The sequence below is a fragment of the Rhea pennata genome, chromosome 4 (assembly GCF_028389875.1).
Source record: "Rhea pennata isolate bPtePen1 chromosome 4, bPtePen1.pri, whole genome shotgun sequence".
NCBI classification, from domain to species: domain Eukaryota; kingdom Metazoa; phylum Chordata; class Aves; order Rheiformes; family Rheidae; genus Rhea; species Rhea pennata.
This window is the reverse complement of record NC_084666.1, coordinates 53,817,725-53,838,201: the sequence shown is the minus strand read 5'-3', so window position 1 is coordinate 53,838,201 and position 20,477 is coordinate 53,817,725. Positions and strand designations below refer to the sequence as shown.

Genomic DNA, 20,477 nt, shown 5'->3' with positions numbered 1-20,477 from the left:
CCATTTTAGTATTTTTGGACAAATGGCTCATACTTTAATGATCAGCTATTTAAGGTCAACAGTTTCAAACACAGGCATTTACTTGTACCAAATAAAATTCCATGTTTAAAAAGGAGTTTAATTTTCAGCTCAATGCGCAATATCTGAAAACATAATTTGACCTCCTAGAAGGAATGGGTGCTTACCTATCTATTTCATGATATTAGCAGTGTCATAAAGATTGGTCAATTTGATGAAATGCATTTATCATTCTGTATTAATGTACACAGTGGCATGTGCATTATCTTATTAAAGTTTTACCTCACAAAAGACAAGCTGGGTATAAAATGTTCTGTCTGGCATGACATACTGAAAGACACATGGTGTGTATACCCAAATCATATATCAGCTCTCTCTTTTCTAATTAATAAACATCGTGGCAAAATTTTGCTGTAGGCATAGTTTGACTTTTAGTGCATATGTTTTTAAAAGTATGTTCCAAATGCTAGTCTGTCTTGTTGTATCAGTCTTTATTTCATTACTTAGTAATCACAGTAGATTTTAGTAGGTGTACTGCATACTGAAAAACAACATTTTGGTCAACATAATTTATTTAAATACAAAGAAAACATTAGCTGTGTTTACCACGTAACGATGTATTGTCCTCCAGTGGTGACATACAAAATAATACCCACAGCAGGATGAGGTACAGTTCCCAGCATTTCCCAGTGCTTTTAACAAGAATAAAGCTAAAGCTTAACATAATTAATTGCAACATTGGCATAGAGTACTTTGGATTATCTTTCTTGATCATTTGATGAAAAAACATTTCCTGCATATGCTTTCTCAATACAAGATCAGCACAATTATAGCAGAATAAATGCCTCAGAAAAACCACTTGTATTTATATCAAGTAAAACAGTATGTTAAATTGTCCTTTCCTCTGCTTGTACTCTTTCAACACTCACCCCAGATATTTCAATGAATTGCTTAATCTGAAGAATATTTGCACAGCATAAATTCTAAAATACTTTTAGAAAACTCTTAGAGAAAGCTATTACCAGCCTCAAAAGACAGTCATCATTCAAGAAAAAAAACATTATTAAAAAGTTGTTTGGGCCAGTCAAGTTAGATCACCTAGTTTGTGCCTCATCAGTAAAAAACTCTGGACACTAGTTTAAATGATTGGATAACTGTTACACAAATGCTAGCTAAAATTGCCATTTGGATAGAAAAAAACCTACACATTTGGATTAAACAAAATGGATGAAAGGTGAAACCTTTGTGCAGGCAGGGACAATTTCAATAGAATTTCAGTAGAAGTATTTCCTTAATCTGCTTTATGAATAAATGGCATTCAGAGAAGCGTTTTCCTCAGAGATTAGTGGGATGACACCAGATTTTCTCTCTGAGCCTGCAGGAAAAGTATGGGTTAGGCCTGTGATGAGTATCTACTTTGTTGCTCATCTAGACTTGCAGTTGAGTGTGCTTTGAGCAGAGGAGTGTACCGGGTGACCTCCAGAAGACCTTTCCATCCAAAATTATTCTCTGATTCTGTCACCACCAGTGCCTGCTCCCAGCAAAATCTTATCAGTGAATTTGCCTCGTTCTTCTGAGTTTGCCCTTTTTGCTCAGTTCCTGTCACATTAACTCAAGTCAGAAATTAATATTCCTGCTCAGCTGCTCTGCTGATGTTACTTGCAGATATAGTGGAGCTACTTTAATGTGGAAGTTTATTTTAGTCTTTGTCAAAACCACTCACTTTTTAACCACAGTGATCATCAAGTCTTTTGTTTTCATTTGCCAAGCAAGATACTGGTTGTCTTAGTGTTTGATGTATTTAATTTTCATCCAATTGCTGTATGCTCAGAGGAATACTCTTTCCATTTTTAGTGAAGGCATTTAATTTATTTTCCTGTGTTAGGATCTCAGTTGCACTCTGTATGGTGGTTCAGCACCCTCACTTTTCCTGACTGCTGGAAACAGGGTTCATAGGCTGTCTGAAGCGCCTTAAATGCATAGCAATCTCATACAATACTGTACCCTGTGGTGGTAGCTGAGCTACCTTTAGAGTGAACTTTGCAAATGTATCCTTCCAGAAAGACTAAATTGTATTGATCAAAATGCAAATAAAATGCCTCAGAAGACAAAACTTCTTTAGACCTAGTTCTTCTATATGACTCCATGTTGTACAGTGAGTTACTCTCCAAAACAATTGTACTAACGAGTTGTACTGTCTTTTGAAGATTCAGTGAACTTATATTTATTCAGTAGCTGATTAGAAGGTAGCAAGCAATTCTGGTGAGGAAGCAGAAGCCTCATCACTGCTGGTGACTCTCCTTGCTGAAGCAGGGAGAGATGGACCTCCAGCAGAAGGCTGGACAGGACTGTTGAAGGTAGTATCTCTTAAAACCCTCTCCTGAGGTTGCTAGGACTGCAGTTGTATCTGACTGGAGTTCCAGAGTTCTTTAAGCAAGGGTGATCTGCATTAGTGTAAGGAGCACTAGCAAAAACTTAACTCGCTCTGTTCAAAATAATGTGCAACTTTAACACCTTGGTGAGGTGAAGAAATGAGCATGAGTTATTATTTCTCTGTATTACATAGAATTGGTGATTCACCAGGTGTAGCATTTTTTATGAAGCAAGAACAGTAGGGTTTGATTAAGAGGTGTTACTACCTGCATTCCTGTTAGAATATTATTAATGAAATAAAGAAAATCCCTATAGATAAACATGTGAGGGAAATGCGATCTCCAAAGCAAATTTTTTCTTTAGCGCTTTTATGGTAGATTTCAAAACAAATTTTTTTTGGCACAATAACAAACACTTTCCATAACCATTTAATATTAAAAGGACTAAGAGTGCATGTGGAAAAAAAAAGTACAAGTTTTATTAGCCAAACTTCTGTAACCTCCCATCTTGTTCAGCTATTTGTACCTTTGCACAGTGGATGCAAAACAACACTAGATCATAATGACCTTGTGTGAAGAAATGCTAGTGTTGTGTCATTTACACTTTGTCTGGGTGTAAATTACACTACTAGTCCCAGAACATTCTCTCCTGAGTAGCTTATATGAAGAAAACTTGAAAATGAGGTCATAAAAGTAGTAAACTCTTAATTCGTAATTTGCGTGCCAGTGTTGTGCTTTTGCAGAAAACAGTGTTCTTTTGTGTTTTTTCTGCTGTCAGTGGGGAAAAAATGAAATTTAGAGGTTTACTTGAACTGCCTAAAGGGGATTATAAACAAACAAAAGGTGATTTTTTTTCTTGGTGCTTGGTTCTTATAGGCAGTTTACTCTGCAGCTGCATCCCAGTTGTGCTTCACAATTAATACTGCTTTGCTGTTTGTATATGAAGCTGCCTGAGCACTCCACTGTCAACACTTTTACGAAGCCATCATGAAATTGTGTATGTCATCCGAGGTAATGTGTTAGCCTCCCTAAATACATCAAGCAGATCACAGGCTGAAGAGCAGGATGGTGCTTAATTACTTAATTATCACCTTCTTTTTTGTTTTGTTCACTGAGACCCTGTTATCATTCCACATTGCCGAAGGAATGTTTAGGGACAGACGGTATTAAGAAAAGTGCAGATGCTGTTTTATGTTGGTGCAATAATTTTTGTTTTCTCACCTTGCATGATGAGAAATAATTGTCTTTTTTTAACTGGAAGTACCTTTTCCCCCCTGTTATTTTCATGCTGTTTTTAGCCTGTCACATCTTTTTTTTTGATTCGTACAGCCCTTAAAAAAAAAAAAAAAAAAGACTCGGACAGCCAACATGTGTTGATAAAGGTACATGAAGAATTTTGCAATTTGTTCAGCTGATGTGGATTAGTCCTGGGTAAATTTTTTCTGATGCAAAAAGCTTACAATAGCAACAAAATTCATGAATACTGTATCACAGTGTTGAGCAGCATGCATTTTAACAGCGTGAATGCTTCTACTTTTCGGAATAAGACTATGAGTATGAAGCCATTTTAGTCTTACTTCTGAGGAACTAGTTGCAACTCTGAGTGTGTTTAGCAGTTAGGATAAAAGCAATCATGAAAAAAAAAACAATATAGCATATGTAGAGAAAATGTTTAGAGCAGAATGAAAACATAGATTAAAAAAACAACTGAAAAGCTATGAAGTTAAAAAAATGGTATATGAGGAATTCCCTGAAGAAAGCATGTAAAAGAGGGCAGAATAGGCATGGCAGTTTTGAAAAGGGAGCATACTAAAGGTGCAGTGCGGGTCTGTTGTGATGTGCAGCAGAGCAGGAAACCAAACATGGATTTACTCGGGCCTTTCAGGGACCTGAACGTTAAAACAGAATCATACAAGAATGTGAAAGGAGATACAGCTAAGAATGGATATGAAATAAGCATGTGTGATCAAGATAACAGATGATAACAGATTCTGGAAAGACTCTAAAATTACATTTGAAAATAGAGAAAGAGGAAGGAAACCATAGATCCATTGCCTAGCCAGGCAGATAAGCAAGTAAGGGGTAAAACAAATGAGGCTGAAATGTTTAATACCTTTGCTCTTTACATTTTTAGTTACTTTGAGCACATGATCACAAATAATCACCATTACCAGTTAGGGCAATGAACATAAGAATAGGAAAATAATAGGTCAGGAGTATTTAGATGAGTTATACATGCCTAAATCAGGATAGCATGATGAAAATTATAGTAAGCTAGCTAAGGAGTTAGCTGAAAAGGGTTCTCTGAATTACTAGTCAATGTTTGGAAATGAACACAGGGTAAATAGGGCCCTGGATGAATGAGAGTAATTCAGTATATCTACAGGAGGAGAGGAAGGAAGACCTAAAATTTTGAACAAAGCAGATTAAAGTTAACAAGGAAAATTTGGTAATAACTTACTAAGCAGTTTAAAAGCCTCTAAGGAAACTTACAGTGATAAGACTAACAAAGGTGAAAAGAAACAACCCAGACTGATTTGCCACAAGCATTATATGAAAGCATTCTAAAATTTCTTTCTTGGCAGATTACTAGGACTAATGAGCTTAATAGGGAGTAAAAATTACGGATTATCATGATTACAGTATAACATTCTTATAAGCAAGAAAGAGAACTAATGTCTATATTAAAAGTTAAATGCACAACAGGTAGAAAACCAGAGCAGCTCCTATAGTGTAAGTAAGCCAACATATTAAGTGGAACATATCAAGTAGTTAGTACTTTCACTATTGATTTGATGACAGAACAGGGAAAATATTCTAGAAAAACTAAGCCCGAGTACTTCTATGATTTCTGTTAGCTAAAGCAGTATTTGAGATCCTCTTTGAGTGAAGATTATATTTACCCTTTGAAGGTAAGGTCATGGCAACATAAAATGCCGTTTCCATCAATAACTGGGAAATCACAGATTCACACAGAATGGCTGAGGTTGGACGGGACCTCTAGAGATTGTCTAGTCCAGCCCCTCTGCTCAAGCAGCGTCACCTAGAGCATGTTAGACAGGATGCATCCGGGTGGGTTTTGAAAATCTCCAGAGATACTCCATTCTAAAATAAGATTACGTAGATTTTTTGTTGTGATCTTGGCTAAGTGATGTAAACCTCTTCTAGTTTCTTTATCTGTAATGTAGCATAGTAGAGAAATCTGCTTTACTGACATTTCGTTTGCTTTTCTGTGGGGGAGACCACTCTCGAAACTCTGGAACTTGTTTGTATCTGATCCATACTCAAATTTCAGCAGGTATAAAATCCGAGTCCTGGCTTGGACTCCAGAGATTAGTAGTGAATCAAGCTCTGTCTTCAGTGTACAGTAATTTTAGAATATGTAGGATGGCTTATGTACATTTGTAGCCCAACAGGTATTTGAATTGATCTTCATATTAATCTTTGTATTATAAGCTCCTGTAGTCTTGGCATGGTGATGGTGCAAGTCTCATATATCTCCTGAAATACTAGCATGCAGCTTTAAAGTGCAGAGGCTTGCAGGGTTACTGGCTAATATTAGTGATGTTCAGTCAACATGAGACATTGTGTCAAGCAATAGAAAACATGAACTGTAAAAATGAAAGGCTATTTTTCCTTGATCTCTGTACTTTTACTGGAGTAATTCCTGCTCTTCCTATATATCCTTTGAATTTCATCATTCTGTAATATTTCCATTTCCCTAACTACCCCTCTTCAGCCAGTAGCCCCAGCTTGACCGTTTGTCAAGTTTAATTATCTGTTAAATGAGCATGTTCTGCCTGGTTAGGAAGTATGTGCATTCACATTGGTCAATCACCAGATCAGTCTGAACAGGTGGGTAAATATTGACATCACACTTGCCTTTTCAGGTGGGAAACGTTTAATGTGTAATAAATATTTAATCCACTACTTCACTTTTTAACATTCCCATCAATTTTTCACAAAGCTTGTAGGAACTTAGTCTCTTTGGTACCTCTATCGTTTTCTCAAACAGAGTTAAAATTGGCCAATAAATCAAAACTTCCTAAGGAAAATAAGTGCAGAATGCAATTCCAAAAATGTTTTGAGGAAACTAGTTTTAAAAATACAAGCAGCGTCAATTGTACAGCTTTATTTTAAAAGCAGAGGCAGCAAATCTAGGGGAGAAGTAGCGTTGTTTCAGTTTGCGGGTTAGAAGTTGATAGATTAAACATTTTACAACTCTGTGGCTAAAAGTCTAAGTCGAAATGAGACCTGATACAGGAGAAGTATGTGTGATAAATTTGAGGGCATCCAAATGTGTAGTGGGTAAATGCCTGTTTTAAGGGGACAAGTGTGTAATGGGTGAATGCCTGTTTTTCTTACTAATAGATTGGTTGTGCTTGAGAAACAGTCATTCAGTTCTTTGAAATAAAATCAGACCTCACTGATGTGGGCTTAAAACAAAAGTTTTTTGATTCCTTGTTTAAATCATAAAGGCTAAATATTTAAAAACAGCCCAAGAGAGGATTACAAGTCTTACAAGTCTTTATCTGCTGCCTTTTCTATTGGTCTTGTTCCAGTCATGACACAGTGAAGCAACAAAAGAGCAAGAGGTTCAAACATAAAACTGGACATGGGCTAGACTCTCTTAAAATAGTTATAACAATTAAAAGTTGTGATACAAGCAGAATGGAAGGATATGAGAGATGAAAGGAATTTTCTGACATGGAAAAGAGAGCTTGGTAGAGCTAGGGTCGTCTCTTCTATCAGCGCAGTGAAGATGGAGAGTTAGCATGAAAGATGTGCAGTAGGAAGATACCTGTCCACTGGGTAGGTAAAATATGGGGAAATGTTCTTCCCTTCCTCAAAGGTAGCAGAACTACTCAGTGCCCTTCACAGTCCACTACATCATCTATTTTTTATGCCACCTCTGCCAATCTTAGAAAGAAATATTTTTTTATAGTAGACCTTTATTGAACTGGTCATCAGAGATACATTACTGGACAAACCCTCCCCGTTTAACTCTGAAAACTTTAGGAGTTCCCCAACTTCTGTCTTCACCTTGAATTGAACAGGGGATCCAAAACTCTTAAAGAGATTTATACATTTATAATTTGGAAATGTAAATCTTATCTACAGCTAGTCCAGATTTGGACTGAGAGTAGTATAGGTTAGGAAGAACAATTTTAGGAATGAAAGAAGACCGTAAATAAAAGTCATGAGTTTTTTTCCTTCTTAATTTCTATTTTACCTCAATGTTTGGTTACCTAAGCTCATGAGCCTTAGAATAATCCTCTACTGAAGAACCAAAACTTGAGCCAACTTGCCAGTTTAAATATTTGATATGAGCACTCACTCATTTTATAATAGTAATCTGTCATGAAGAGAAGGCTACATTTTGCAGGTGGAAATATCTCCTATGTTGCTGAAGAATATTACTCCTGATTGATTGCTGTTCTGTCCTTCATCTTTGCTGCTCTCACTTAAGTGGAGGAACCACCTCTTTGTGATCTGGGATAAACAAACATTAACATACCTACAAAGTTAAGTATGAATTCTGTATAATACCTTTTTATTATCCAGGGTTATTTCAAAAAACCTCTACAGATTTAACAAAATCATGTTGTTCAGGGTCTGCTTGGTGCTGCAGTGCAGCATTTTAGGCATTTTTGGCCACTGGAGCTTGTTTCACTTCCCAAACTGGCCCTTACAGCTAAATGGAGATCAACACTATCAATATTTACTGTTGCCCTTTAAATACTCTGGAACAACATATAAAGGTTCTGGTTTCTGTGAAAATCAGTTCCCAACCTGTTTCATGAGTCACTAAATTCAGGAACAGACTGATGAAGTTAACCATTTGCTTTGACTCAGTCCAGATTAACAAGAAACTAATAAATCCCCCCCCCCTTTTTTTTCTTTTGCACGATAAAGTTTAAAAAGCTTTATACAGTTACAGATAAGGAGGATCATGAATAAGAGAACTGTATTTACCAAATATTTTGATTAACTTCCCCCCCCCCATCTGTGCATCCAGCTGGCAAGTTGACTGATGTTTTATAGGCTGGTCGTCCCAACCCAATGATGTCAGATGGCACTCATGGAAAAGAATTACAAATTGAGGGAGCCCCAGAGAATTACAGTTTGGGGAAGGTTATCTGGGATATCTTCCATTTAAGAGGGTTTACTTCCTCCTGTCTTTTGATGAAGACTTTAGCCTTGGTCTTTATGAGAAATCAGTTTCACCTGTTTTTTTGCACTTGCTGCAGAAGCAGTAGTATGAGCTGGGCATTGCTGGGTGCAGTTGTCACCTATCCAAATAGGTTAACAGTGGGGCAAGCCAAAATGTATTTTCAAGGCAATATGAGGCAAAACATGTTTTTGATAGGCCTGAATAATGCTCAGCAGGAGAGTAAAACCTTTTGTGTATTTCTGACCTTTGTATTTATAATATAAACATGGACTTTGTTCAGCCATATAAATGGAATTAAGACAAGCACTCCATTACTGGCTGTCTTTTGAGACATGATATATGGTAACCGACCATGCTGGGGTGATGCCAGGGCTAAGGTTCTGACTGATTTCTTGATATGACGTGATCTTTACTGAAATAATTTCATTTTAAAACCACTTTCAAGTCTCAGTTCCTTAAGTAATAAAGAGAATGTTATTGCTAATGCATTTTTGTGCTTAGAAGTGAAAACCTTTGCTGTTCTTTGATTACTTAAAATGCTAATGTGTTGAAAGTGCATATTTACAAATATTTTTGTGTGTGAATATAACTTGTCTTGTAATTGCTAATATGACTTTTATGTAAGTAAGGAATCCAGGAAATTGCAGTTATTAAAATTGAAAAAAAATTGACCATCCTGAGTCCCTAATTAATATAATTTAGAAAATATTAACTTGGGATTTGTTAACCAGGATTGCACAACCCTCTCTGCACCAATCAGAAGAAAAATAAAACCTTTTTAAAAACAGTGAAAAGATGTTATTACGCATTTTATTCTTTATGTCTTTAAAGACTTTGTGAAGGGAAAAGACAAACACAAAACATCCTATGGATAAATAACGATAAAATTTCTTCAGTTCATTGACACTGGAACCACTGATTTATTAGCTACTATATTTACTCATGCCAGAGGAGATAGATAGGAAATCAACAGGGCTCAAGGAAATTTTTTGCCTCTCGATGCTGTATCTTAGTTTTCCTTAGCTCCGATCAAATTAACAGAAATTTAGTATTTCCTGAAACAGTAGTGAATCCTGTCTGAGAAATTAGCGACTTTCTACGACGCAATCTCTGTTGAAAGGTCACCATAGAGGGAGACAGATACCTGGGAGACATTAGTAACTGAGATAGCAGTTGTTTATTGTTTCTGTCTATGTTTCTTTCATATGAAATGAAACTAAAACTCCAGTTAGCAAAAGAGTCGTAGTTAAAATACACACAACTGTCTCTAACTGTAGTGCACAGTTAGAATTAAGTAGCTTTAGTATAACTATATATAAAAAAATTGTTGTCATAGAATAATTAATAGCAGTTCAAGGTCTCCTTCCCACCTAGCTTTTCCTTGGAACGCACCTTTTCTCGATGACATTCTGTGTATGTGCACGTCCATTAGTTTTATCATTCAAGTAACAGCAATATCTGCTTCTGTGTGCAAGTAGGAGGCTAATGTGTGGCCTTACATCTGTCTTTAGGGATGGATGGAACTTTCTCTGTATTTGGCAATAAATGCCAGTACTTAACAAAAAAAAAAAAAAAAAAAAAAATCCCATAAGTTTCTGTATTAAATACTATAACTGAGTTAAACTTTATGTAGCTGGATATTATACTATCTGTGTAAAATGTAAGTGATTTATGAATTCATTAGATAATTGTGTTGTAGATGAGACTTCTGAAATTCAGGTTTCAGTGAAACAGCTGATCTCCTATGCAAAGTGAATTTCCATACTGCAGTTTTCACTGCTTTGGGTAGGGAGGGACTGGTACAACTTTGACCATTAGTGGCAGGATGAGGGCTTAAACTTTTACAGAGAAATAAAGGTATTTTTATCCTGAGTTGTCTTTAATTAAATGTCCACGTGATTTCAGAGTTCAGTGCAGTGCATATCTAACTATACTAATAAAACTATTGTTATCCAAACCTTCATTATAATTTATTGTATTTCTTGTATTTGTGATGTAGTCAGTGACTTAGAAACCTGGTTTGATTTCTCTGGTGAAGGCCTGGTTGCCATGTGGAGTGCTCAATCATTGTTATGACCTTCCCAATTCTAGAGGTGTAGTAATTTTTATTTTTGACAAATGAAACAGCACATAGTTACTCTGCAAGATACCTGAATACAAAGTATTTTCATTAGTTAGTTGCTTAAGATAACTGGAAATGTTTAAAACTGCATGCTACCAAATAGTAATATAATCCTAATAATAGTATACGTTTTCATTCCGAACATACTAAACTGAAAGTCCATCCCAAACTCTTACCTGATTCAAAAATTAAAGTTCGTACATATTACACTTCTACATTAGTTAACTATTGTAAAGTATTCAATAGAACTCTTAAAGGAAAACTAAGTGAATATTTCTTTAGTCAAATTGCCATAGATCACTGAAGATAGCTTTTGTTGTGTGGGGCAATGGAATTATTATAAATGAGGAATAAGCATATATATTCAATTGGTTCTCTGGCTTGCAAATGAGTAAAATATTCTTCTAATATATAAAGGCATAGCCATATAAATTTCAAAAAAGATAAGAAATACAAAATTTGGGTAGCGGAGGGAGTATATTTGTTGTTCCTCAGCAAACAACTGTAGAAAGACCTCTTCATAATGGCAAAGTTAGTCAACAGTATTTATCAGTAATTTATAAGTGAGAATGCAGTAATTCTTCTGAAAATGCATTGCAAATGCAGAAAAGATAAGTCTTGTAACCAGCTTAAGTACCCTCAAGATAACCTTAGCTCAGTTGTGACTAACTTACCATGTCACAACCTTACCGTGTTGTGACACTGAGGAAAAATTTTTAAAATATCTTTTAAAACCACTTCTCTCCAAGCTGAGGTTCTTGGTCTCTAAAATTGATCATGTCTGCATGATCAATGCCTAAACCTTGTAACAGGAACAAGCCTCTTATGTCTGTTTCTACATGTTTGGGTATTTTTTACATTTAACCTTAATTCATTTTTCATATTTGTGTATTGCTTAGTTTTGCCCAAATTTTCATATTAATAGTTCACCTCAAATTATTGGTAATTGTAATTGCATCCTAAGTCTAGAAATATCTTTATATTGTGTGCAGCATATAAGTATACTTTCTTATATATATTTGATGCCAGATACCCAGATACCAGATATCCACCCTGCATAATTTTTGCAGCAAAATTGAAGTTATTTTATATACTGAATATGATCTGTCTTTCAGCAAAAAAAGAGACTGATATTGGATTAAAATATAGTGATTAAATATGGTCATAAGTAAATATGAAAACCCTGAGTCGAGGAAGAAGAGTGGTTTGTTTTTCTAGTAGGTTTGAAAAGTCACAAATTCACATGCATCTGCATTATGTAAATTATGCTACAGTCATTCTTCCTAACCTAAATATCCGTGCTGTTTAGATTTCAAATGAACACTCTCTGATATCCAAGAGGTTTGGGGATTTTGAAGGATATGATGTTGTTGAGATAGCATTACTGTGTCAGTTCCTGAGAAGCAAGAGTAGCTCGATGGTGTTCCTTTAGTTGTCTTTCTTTGATATCTGCATGCCATGTTTGAGGAGTACCAAAAACATTCTTGCAGGCTGTAAGCTTTCATATTGGAAGCCTCCTTTGTGTTTTCCTCATCCAGCATTGGTAGATTAAGGAAGAGGAGAGAAGTGCACTCTTTTGTCTCTTATGTCTGAGCTGGCAGAAGATTTTACTCCTCCAGGTTGGTTTTTTTTGTTGTTGTTTTTTGTCTCTGGACATACATTCTCTATTTATCCCCATTGCTAACAGTCTAAGTAGTAGCGGATCTCTAGGTCTTTTGAGAGCTGCCTAGCCTACGTAACTGAGCTGAACAGTTCTTTTAAAATGTAACCTACGACTCTGACTGAACCCAGTTCCCAGCCAACCTCACTTTATGTTTTCCCAATTCCTAACAGCTCCCGTAAAAATAAATTGATAGATGAACTGAATTTGAGTCAGTTTAGCCATCCCAATCTCTAGTCAAGTGCTGGAAAATGGGTCAAATTTACCATCTGGATCTGATGAAGAAGCACACTGAACAAAGCTAGATGTCACACACGTTTTGATGACATGACAGTCCCAAGTGTCTTACTCTGTCCCCGAGAAGCTTGACAAAAACATTGAACAAGGAAGGCAACAGAGTGGAACGCTGAAAAACCTGCTCACCAGAGCCCTCAGGGCAGAGGAGCAATTGTCCGACATCACCCTCGGAGACCTTGCGGATAGGAGAGACAGGAGTCACTGCTCTGATTTTTGGCCATCCCTGCCAGTTTCTGCAGATGAGTCAACAAAACTTAATGGTTCATGCTAACAAAGGTTGCTGACAAATCTACAATAATCAGCATGGAAACTTGACCTTTGTACTTTGCCAAGAGGCGATCATAGACCAATTAAGCCAATGTAGTCTTTGTACCTCACCTAGGCTGAAAGCCAGATTGAAAAGGGTCATGGAAGTCAAAGATGCCAGATGGCATAACAGCTGTTTAACATAAACTTCTCAGTCACCTTCTTCACTACAGGAAGTTTAGACACAGGATGACAATTGATAAAATTACCAATACTGAGTTGACATCTCAAAGGCAGATGTGCAGCTGATTATTGGAAGAATGCTTGCATTTAGCTTTTTCATGTACTGATGAGAAAAGTAGAGTTGATGATAACACTTCTGATTATTTGATTTTATGCCTGAAGAATAGTTTCATCCTGCCTAATTTTACCATGCCTGTCAGAATATGGTTAAATTGCCCAGAATTCTTGGAACTGATCCATATGTTTCATAGTACTCCAAGTGTGTGGTTTTTTTTCTTTTTTTTTCCCTTACCTGTGGTCATTCTATTCTTGAATCAAAAATCTGCAGCTTCCTGTAAGATTTGGGTAATTTTATCAATCCAAGGGATATCTACTGGATAATGCTTTAGCTTCAGCTGTTCAGCTGAATAAAACAAAATCTGTAACTCCTTTTTCAGAGGTAGAAGACAAGCTAATGAAACATTATATGCTACTATTTTGCCAAATGAATTTATCCGTAGAATTATCTTTGAGAAATCAAGGTTGTTGTTTTTTAACTTAGTTTTTTTCACCAGGAATTTTTGAAACAGAAACACACCCATCTGCAGAAAGAAATTAGCTTATCACTTATCCTATTACTGTGGAAAGTGAACTTTTAACAAAATAGATTCTGATGTAAGATGTGTATTTTCTTCTGACTACCATTATGGTAGATAATAAAGAATTTGGTGAAATCTTTACATCTAGGTTCAAGACTGATTCTCCCCCCTGCAGTTTAAGATGTTCTGGTCTGGAAATGTCTATATGTAACTGGTAAATAAAGCTAAATGTCTTTAGGTGCTCCAAAAATTTACAGCTCTAGCTGATAGATGCTTAAGGTCATGCAAAAGATGCACTTAAATGATGATCTCTGAATTTTGAACTTCTATAAATCTACAATAAGAGTTAATCCGTTAGGCCTAGTTGATCTATCCTTGAGACAAAATTAACACTGAAGAATAGCACTGAGTTCAACTCAAAATATAGGAAAGAAAGAGGTTTTCCCATCTCTCGTGAAATAGCCTACATATTAGAAACATGCCAAAGAAGTAGAAATCAGTGATACAGAATTTCGCCAGTATGAAGGAGGATGAATCCACTGCTTCCACTTCTTATGCAGACGTCCTAGCTGTACAGCCTGCCATGCTGCTATTGGATCATTTTCCCTCTTCCCTTTTGTAATGTGCTTCTGCATAGAAAGAAATACAAATTGGGGTTTGAGGAGCAAGAGTAGACAAGAGAAAGTTGGGTTCTGTAACCTGTCAAAGAGTCAACTCTTCTAAGACTAAGTCCTAGGTTTGTGTCCCAGCTCCAGGGATTACTTGTGAATTTTGCAGTTAAATGATTAGTTAAAATGCACAAGTAGTACCTGAACCCAGGAGGTAACTCTAACTCAAGCCAGACTAACAGCCTGCTAAAGTGATTAACTTTCTAAATAAGAAAGATTTCTGAAGTTCTTTGAATTAATTTCTGTTTCCTTTCAGTTACTTTACTATAATTAGACAGTGTCTTTGGAAGATATCTTCAGATGAGATCTAAAATTTTCTAGTAAACAGCCAGGATAGGAATGGAAACACTGTCATACACTTCCCTAGTCATGCTCAACCAGACATAGGTGATCCTTAGGTACAGTTTCAAGTAATGAAGTCACACACTGGGCCGCATTTTTAACAAGTATTCTATTTATTTCTAGACCTGAATTTACGAAGATAATTGGAAAAAAAAGGAGATTAGCAGATGAGAGAAGGAAGAAGAAAAGCCTAAAAATATTTGCTTTTTCATCTGGAGTGGTGGTGGGAGGGAGAGAAAAGAAGCAATTCACGCTGACTGGTAAGTGGATTTTTTTTTCTTTTAGTCTTCCTTCTAAACTTTACATTAAACTGTAACAATCTGAAGAACTGAAGGTATGTTCTCCCTTTTCTCCAGTTACCAATGCCATCCTTACAACAGTAGAAGTAAAAGAATGATTCACCCTGATGATGCAGAAAGCTTTAGTATGCTCCTTTTCCTTTACTTTCCTGTGGAGCTAATAGGGCAAGAAGGAGGCAAGAGACAGATGTATGTGTGCAGAAGCTGTTGCGTTTTCAGCATTGCCCATGCGTTCAAAAGAAATATCACCATGGGACTTTTTTTTTTTTTTTTTTTTTTTTGTGTGATGATCTTTTGTTGCATTGGTTGAGAAAAGAAGTAATCACTTGGGAATAGCTATTTCATACAAGTTCAAGAGACTTCCAAAAGAGAATAAAGTCATGCTTCTCTATGCAATACAGCAAATGCCGGAAAAGGTGGGTCATTCTCACTGCAAGCTGTAAGACACATCAGGCCAAATTTATCCCTTGTTTAAATCCACTGAAGTCTCTGGAGTTATCACAAGGTGAAACTAGACCATCATCACAAAAAATAAAATATTGAGAAGTCTTTTGAATATGTGATAATTTCATATTATTACAGGCTATTGACTCGCCTAGCATTACTTGCTAAGCTTCCTCCCCAGCTGAGTGCTGATTAGGTATATGTTGCCTTAGAGTTTACAAGATATCACTTGTCTAGGACTTACCTGCTTGTGAAAGGCCTAGTGCAGTGCAGATTTGGAACATGACAGAAATGTCTAGGCCTTGCTCTCCAGGAAAGAATATATAGTCTCAAAGCAGATTTTTATTGCACGTTTTTTCTTCACGATGAAGCATTTTTCTCTCCCCAGCCTACTAGCTCCTTGCTTTACTTAAGGCCTGCATGAAGGCTGAACAAAAGTTCAAGAAAAGAGCTAGGCAAATAAGAGCTAGACCATATAAATGGTCTGCACACATAGGTCAGAATTTGAAATCCAGGGACAGAGTGGGGAGGAGAGTACAGATTTTCAGAGCATGCAGGAATTATTTAATTCGGATTTTAACTGGAAGCAACAGGAATTTTATCACTGAATTCAAAGTAAACAGGTTGCCCGACACAAAGTGCTTTTGAAAATTGGAACATTCGTATATAAACTTCAGGACGTGCTTTTAGATATAATTCGGCAGTGTTACAGGGTGATATACGTATGCACTAATGAAGAAAACTATACTTTTAAACACAAAATAAGCATTTAAAAGAGAAAATATGTATGTATATTTATGACTGTTCAGCCAGTTCTGCTGTGAAGCCTTTGATTAAAACAGTGAAGTAAAATTGTTCAGTTACTACTTCCAAGTTCTTCTTGCTAGTCTTTTATTTCATCTCAGATGATGCTACATTTTGCAAGGACTTACTCTAGGAGTTCCCCTACAGCTTCTCTTTGTGTTGGCAGAAACAAAGAAAAGAATGCACTTAGCAGAAAGACTCAGGACTCTGCCTGTAGACCTGTGAGATAGATACCCAACTGCTTGTATGTCTGTAGCTCCTTATAGCTCCTTTTCCCTTTTCCTTTAGCTCTTTGGCAACAAAATGGTGTTGTAAATACTATCAGCCTCACACTGGTCAAAGGATTCCAGTGAAAGACTATTTATATTGCACTTGCTGCCTATTTTTTTTTTTTTTCAAGTTGAAAAGTTAAAAGATCTTTTTACTGCTCTCTTAACAATTCTTTCTATTTTCCTTCATATATGAAGATTTGAATCTTGTCTTTTAAGTAATTGGTTTTAAAGTACCATATCACTTCTATTTTCTAGCTGATTTTGTCTGCTATAGTTTCTTTAATGTATGGAATTAGTAGTCATACTTATGCTGGTTACCATTTATTTATCTTTTGGAGAAATGAATGTTTTCAAAGAAACAAAAATGGTGAGCAAGGAAAGTCTGCTCCAGCATAAGCTTTTTAAGTATTGAAGTTAACACTAGATACAAGATTGCGTTTTGTTCCTTTTGTAATATTTTCTCTGCTGGCTTCATCAATTTCTTAAAGTGAAAATAAAGAGGTGTATACTGTGCCCTCCTCTTGTTACCAGTCTATGATGAATTTGGTAAGTTAGGCCGATAAAATCTTCAGCAGTTCTTTTGATTTTACTGTTGTTGCTCTGCAGTTTTTCTCAACTACAGAAATGTTAACATACTCCCCAGGGTATCCAGGAAACCATTAGCCCTGTACTTCTGTATGTGTATTCTAGTGAAGGGTCTCCAACAGTAACTTTGAGTGCTTGCAATTTTCAACCCAGCTGGTTGCAGAGCATCCACAGTGAGAGAAATGAAGCCAGCACTACAATTTACAGTAAGAACATTCCAAACTCCTTGAGGATTAAATGCAGTATCCCCTAATCCCTTGCTTTTACTCTGAAGTATGCAATACTATTTTCATTATTCAAGTGCACTATGTATTCATCTCAAAAAGCAGTATAATAAGGGTGGGGCTCTGGTTGATTGTTTTTGCAACTCATTCTTTACGTGCTCGCTTCTTTCTTCATATCTGAGCATCTTTATGGTTCTTGTATGATTTGGAAAGTTACTTTCTGGTTTTGGACAGACTTCCTAGAATTGACATCTTGGCATTTGTGGCTCTGTGGTTATCTGCAATACAAACTAGTGTCAACTGTGCCCTAGTGATCACAGACAGTAGAACAGCAGATTGCTAATCTTTTCTCATTTGTACTGCCTTTCTTCCTACCTCGGTGATTATAAGGTTTATTTCCCTGGCTCAAAGCCGTCATTTAAAGAACTGAATTATTTCTCAGTATCACAGTACTCGTAGGACTAATTGTATGGGGTTTTCCTCCTATTTAGATGTGGGAAAATAAATGCAATTAAGTAATTTACTTTAAAACCATAAACTGCATTTGTTGCTTCTTAGTAAATACATTAATAGACAGTTTCTGTTACATTATTAGTAGGTGTGAAATTCATTCCACTTGTTACTCTGTGCATGCACATACCATGTAGGCCAGTTACTACATGCTCAGAGACATTCATTTCATAGTAAGTTGCTCCTATGATTGCAGTTAGTCACTGGAGATCATTGAGAGCTTCTCTGGGGCTGAGGTTGTTTACAATGAGCAACGGGAAAGCGCTAATCCTCCCTCAGAGCTCTCCATCTGCAGAAGCAGATGACTGTTCATTTCAGAAATTTGTCCTGATACAGGGCAAAGAGCACATCTGCTTAATCACCCAAATGGCCCATTTTTATAAATGGATGCTTTCTTTCGTAACCATAATGCACATATACAAATACAGACACAAGCGCCACTGTAGTTTCAGTGATTGATTTCATTATTTTAATGGGTGATAATCCACATTATGGAATAACATGAATCTTTCAGAGTAAAGCTTTTGCAAACCACTTTATTAGAATATGCTACTTACAATGTTAACAGAAAAAAACAAAACAGTTACTACTGTTATATACACATGCATGTATGTACAAGTGTGTATATATATATGTATACATATATATACACATATATGTGTGTCTACATATATATATATGTGTGGCTACATATATATATATGTGGACACACATATTCCTTCTGAATACCTGAACTAGTGGACCTTTAGCAACTGTTTCTTGTAAAACATATGCAAACCAAGAATTATACATAGCAAATATTCTCCCTGACCCAAACAAACATTTAATAAGAAAAAGTTACAGGTAGGATCCTTTGTTTGCAAGATTGCCGCGAGAAGCACTTTCCCAGTACCCCACACCCTTTCAGTCATTCGTGCTCAGAAGCAACTCTTTTTACCTAAAGGGATAGAGCTGTGGAACAATCTCCTTGCATATAGAAGCAGTTTTCTTGTTGATAAGCCAGAAGAGTTTTCTAGCAGTGAGTAAGCACTGGTAGAACATACTAAAATAGAAATGGTATATATTTCTTGGTTCTGTAAGGTTTTCCATCTATTGGACAGCTGTTACAGTACTATGGACTACTTATGTTTTAGGGATTGTTTTTAAAGGATTACAACATCATTTCTCCATTGACAAGACAGAGCTAAGCATTAGGCCATGATATGAGCCATTTAACTGTAGTTTTGAGAGAGGCTATGTGGAAAACAGTTTTCTATACTGTGAAATTTTTCAGGGCTTGAAGTTTTTTTTTTTTTTTATTTTTAGTATCTTTCATAAGGATTTAGCAAGTATGTGTGAGTGTGTGCATAAGAGCTGATTTTGGTAGATGGAGAAAGGGAATGGGGAAAAGAAATAAGATGAAACAAATGGGAAAGAACTCATACACCAAATATGTAATAGTGGAGTACCTGTGCTGACATCCCAAGTGAAGCCCTTAATAATTAACATAGTTTCCCTTCTTTCCCAGTAGGTGTTGTGTCAAAGCTGACTTCTTTTGACTGAAAAGTTTCATTTTTGAAAACCTGGTATTTTTCCTGCAGTAATAGTTTCATTAAAGTTTTTGCATTAGGAAAAAAAATGTTTCACTTCAGAGCTTTTAAGTGTGGACTCCTCAGTAGCTATCTACAGCACTCATGAAGAATGAATAGCAGCTGTGTAGGGCTTCTGGATTGAAGCTTACCAACGAACACTGTGAATGTATTGTATGTGGCATGCAATAATCTAGAAATATCATAACACAATGAGCATTTTATACCTATCTTGGTATAAAATATTTAGTTATTTGTTCACCTTTCATGAACTAAATTAGAATCCCATTTAAAACAGTTTAAAACATTATCCATGTTTACTGGTCTTGCAGCAGAAACTTGTTAAATATTCCCTCCTGTAGACCAAACTTTCCTTCAGCCCATCCTCTTTCTCCCCCAAGCTACTGGTATTTGTATCTTAAATTTGTGCATTTACGTGAAAAATCATAACAGGTAGGAAGAGTTACACAAAAATGCCATTGCGACTGGAAATCATCCGAGAACAATTTGCAGTTCCTATTCTGCCCACCTCTCTCTGGAGCAGGTGCACAAAACTTCCTCTCTACCTTCTTCTTGCAGTCACAGCATGAGACCATCTGACCCAGCCACTCTGAATGACATGGAGACCTGGCTTCATTCGTCAGGTGCCACCACAATTTAGACTCAGATGATATGAGAGAGTAAAAGCACTCATTGCCATTGGGTATACTCAAAAGAATGCAGAAAATACAGGATGAAATTGTCAGAATGAAAATGAAGCAAAGTGAGGAAAAACATAATGGGGAATGGAAGAATAATCAGAAGAATAAGGGGATGCTAGGTAATTGGCTAGGTAAATGGCAACAGAATGCAAAAGGACATGGAAAAGAAGCAAAGGGTGACCAAGAAGATGAGGGAAGCGAATGTTAAAACATCAGACATCAGGTACAAGTGTTTAAGCATTACCTGTGCATTCTGTCAGATGTCTGAGGGGGAATGTTTTATGCAGTCATATTTTTAACTTTATGACTTAGTCATTACATAGTCTGACTGTCTCAGAAAAGTGAGTTA

At 36.3% G+C, this 20,477-nt stretch overlaps 1 long non-coding RNA gene across 5 annotated transcripts in view; it reads left to right on the top strand.

Annotated features, from left to right (window-relative positions):
• The window catches only part of LOC134139979 (uncharacterized), a 239,305-nt gene that overhangs the window by 64,759 nt on the left and 154,069 nt on the right, over positions 1-20,477 (top strand). For all 5 annotated transcript variants that reach the window (XR_009958298.1, XR_009958297.1, XR_009958299.1 and 2 more), the window contains one exon: positions 14,845-14,981. This is a non-coding gene — a long non-coding RNA (uncharacterized LOC134139979). The remainder of the gene's footprint in view (positions 1-14,844; positions 14,982-20,477) is intronic.